At 44.3% G+C, this 3,825-nt stretch overlaps 1 long non-coding RNA gene across 1 annotated transcript in view; it reads left to right on the forward strand.

Moving 5' to 3' along the window:
- The window catches only part of LOC101848776, a 19,555-nt gene that overhangs the window by 6,147 nt on the left and 9,583 nt on the right, over positions 1-3,825 (forward strand). The window lies entirely within an intron of this gene.

The raw sequence follows: 3,825 nt of genomic DNA on the forward strand, positions 1-3,825 counted from the left end.
ACACACACACACACACACACACACACACACACACAGGCACACACCCTCACACGCGCACACACGCACAAACACATAATAAGACCATCCACACCGACAAAAAATACAAAAACAAAAAAACAGGCGAACGCAAATAGCTGCAAACACGAAACACTTCCAAGTCACATTACAGCGTCTCATCCAATCTCTACTCGCAAGCTGCGAAAAGCATCCCAGCTAAAGGATATTCAGTTCAGGCTGCCAAACACCTTTATACGTGTAGTAGTAGTACTTCCTCCACCCGGTATTCTTTCTACCACCATGTCTGAAAATTGTCAGGTTGCACCTGGCGCCGCACACTGGTCCCTGGCCTCTGTTCCGTCTCGAGGTCAATTTTTGTCTTGGGTAACCACCCCCTCAGCCCTCCCCCACCTCATATGCACCACTTGCCCCCCCCCCTCCCCAACCCCTCACAGGTAATTATACTCCCCACCCTCCCACATACACATTTTCTCCGAAAACTGAGCAGCTGGCACGAGTGTGTGAGTGTGGATGGAAAGGAGAACCAAAAAAAGGGATGTGGGGAGGGGGAAAGTAGAATATTAGCTGTTTGTTTAACTTTACTTACGTAAACGGCTAGAAAGGTACGTATATAATGATAAGTAATGCTGAAAAACAAAGTGAGCAGAGCAAAGGAGCCCGGCGTCTGTGGTATATAGGTAAAGCACTTCGCTGTCGCGCGTAAGAGACCCGAGTTCGATTCCAGAGTGGGGAGAAATGTTTATCGAGTGTCTTGAACTTTTACTTGTGGTTTCCCTGTCTGCCTGGGTTGGCTCTGACAGGCAGGATCAGAACCCGGCTCCTTAATTATCTAAACTGCGTCGATGAGGGCATAAAAACACCTACATGTATTTAAGTTTCATTTCAAAGAAAAGGAAGTAAACAATTTGTCTATCCTTTGTTGTCGAGTAAGGATAGTAGAGTCACAGCAAGAAGAAGAAGAAGAAGAAGAAGAAGAAGAAGAAGAAGAAGAAGAAGAAGAAGAAGAAGAAGAAGATGGAGAAGACGAAAAAATGAAGCTAGGTAGCTATTAGTTTCCCCAAGCAAGCAAAGCCAAACACAGATGGTTTTAGAGAAGTAGTCGACCATTTAAACGTCACCACACCCTCATAATACCCACTTTTTCGGTCACGAATAATGACCTCTAATCTATTTAATACCCGACTCGTTTTTTGTACCCCCCTGTCTTCCATTCGTGGGGAAAATGATGCTCTTATACCCAGCCCTTTTCTTTCTCGTTTCACTTCCCTGGTAGCATATTTCCTGGTAATTTGGTGTGGGGAATAAATTATGGGTACCTTTTGCTCTCTCTCTCTCTCTCTCTCTCTCTCTCTCTCTCTCTCTCTCTCTCTCTCTCTCTCTATCTCTCTCTCTCCCTCTCTCTCGCTCTGGCCTCTGTCTGCAGCCTCTGGTTGTGTGTATGTGTGTGCGTGTTTGTGTGTGATATGTGTGCGTGTGTGTGTGTGGGTTATGTGTGCTCGTGTGTATGTGTGCTCGTGTGTATGTGTGTGTATGTAAGCATGTTTGTGGGTGTGTGTATGTGTGTATGTATGTTTGTGTGTGTGTGTGTGTGTGTGTGTGTGTGTGTGTGTGTGTGTGTGTGTGTGTGTGTGTGTATGCGCATGTGCGTGTGTGGTCGGCACTAATAAAGTTTAAAAGTACAGGACGTTCTTTTTTCCTCTCTTTCGCCCCCAACCGTAAAGTAAAATACTTCCGAAGAAGATATACCTGAGTCTGTAGGGCGGGGGGGGGGTGTTGTTTTTGCGGGTGGGGGGCGGCCGGGGTGCTCTTGATGGTTGGGTGGGTGGGGAACCAAATCGCCTCTGGCTTTTGGAACGAAGGCAGCTACTAAGACATCAGATAGTCATCTTAAAACAGGACCTAACAAAGCCTCACACGGCTATAAATTAAACGTGGCAGTGATTAAAGCCAGGTCTAGTCCTTCGGTCTGCCCCACCCCCACCTCACCCCACCCGCTCTGCCTCCTCCTCCTCCTCCGAAACCCTCAGAGCCGCGGTGTGTGACCTTGAGTCAGTGCAAAAACGCGTCGGTTAGTATTCAGGATGCGTTCATCAAACTTAATACCTTTTGACTCTCCGTTGCTTTACAAGAACGTGCTAGAAATATGAATAGGCATACTTGTACTATAAAAAGGGGATGGGGTTTTTTTGTTTGCTTTATTTCGGGGGGGGGGGGTGGGGTTGTTGGTTTTGTATTTATAGTAAGACGCCCTTTTAAAACAGTATTTGTTTATGCTGAAAGACGGAAACCTTTACCCCTGTAGTCAGAGAAATGAAAAGGAGAAGACAAGAAGAGACATCGGAGACAGTACATGTTACTCGTGTTACACTGGCTGGGTTTTGTTGGAATGCTACTTGTTTGGTTATTATTGTCCCGCCCCGTGGAAGGTGAGGGTTGCTGTTAAAAGGAAGTAATTAATGTTCTCTATAATTTTATTTCAAATATTTTTCTCTTTCTAAGATCCCAAAGTGTGTTAATTTACACATGTGTTTTGAATCTTTGATCAGTGCTATGATATCACACCGCATGTCCTCTATACATGGGGGGGGGGGCATGTACATGTGTGTTTGTGTGTTTGTGTGTTTGTGTGCGAGCGTGCGCGTATGCATGTGTGTGTATGTGAATACTCCCCTGCTTTTAAATGCACGTCGTTCGATTGGGTAAAACACATTCTATGAAAAGCGCCTTTACCGTCCTAATTTATGCGTGATTTTTAAATGGGGATATAAATACACCCAGAGGATAGTCAGTCACAGTTCTACAACTACTGTGGTGTCTTCCTGCCATCAGTCCCCCTCTAGGCGGCGAGGTACCGTGTTCTGTAACGCAAACCGACAAACTGACGAGCAGAGGACAGTTTTACGCTTGATTGGGTTCCCCTGGGTGTCCCATAAATCTTAAGGCAAGCGGCGAGGGGTTCGCCGTTCTGAAGTATCGACTAATCGTTGTCCTTTGGAAGGAGGAAGAGATACACAATAGAAAAGACAAGGAGCTCAAAAAGAGTACTTAAGGTCGAGTGGTAGAAGGGTAGCGTGGTTTTCCGTGGGAACGAATGGGAATAAGAGACCGTAGTAAGTTTAGGATACGAAATACCGTGAATTCTTTGGACCTACAGCTCGCTGTCTGGTTATTTATATCTTTTTTTTTACGATACCAGGTATGTGTACGTGCATATTTGTGATAATTTGTGTGTATGTGTGTGTGTTTTTTAATTTGTTTGTTTGTTTGTTTGTCCTTGCGTGTATGTGCGCGTCAGTCTATTTTTGCGAACATATGTGTGCAACTATAGCTATGACAATACTAATGATTTATTATAATAAAATTGATAATAATATGAAGGTATGAATTTTAATGCAAGTTTGTATTTGACAACTATATTATGTACATCTGTGTTCGTCTCGTCTTAAAATTCTGTCCTACTGTTCCAAAGCCTCGTCTTGACTTTTCTCTCACGTCTATTTTCACCCCCCCCCCCCTCCTTTCCGGTCCGCTATTCTTTTAATGTATCTAACCAGTTCTCATTGTTCCATGTCCTTGACCCAAGCACCGTTTAGCCGTGAACATAATATGACCTAGGGTCATGCTGAACTAGACTGCACGTATACCAACACTAAAAACTGGTACCGCTGAACCGATGTTCGAACTCGAGAGCTATACCCATAGCTGTAACAAATATTGCATTATAATGACACATGCCAATCTATGAAGAAACGGCGTTCATTTCATCCGCTATTTATTTGTTGTTGTTTTGTTTTTGTGTGTGTGTGT

This window comes from Aplysia californica, unplaced genomic scaffold (assembly GCF_000002075.1).
Source record: "Aplysia californica isolate F4 #8 unplaced genomic scaffold, AplCal3.0 scaffold00640, whole genome shotgun sequence".
Lineage (NCBI taxonomy): Eukaryota > Metazoa > Mollusca > Gastropoda > Aplysiida > Aplysiidae > Aplysia > Aplysia californica.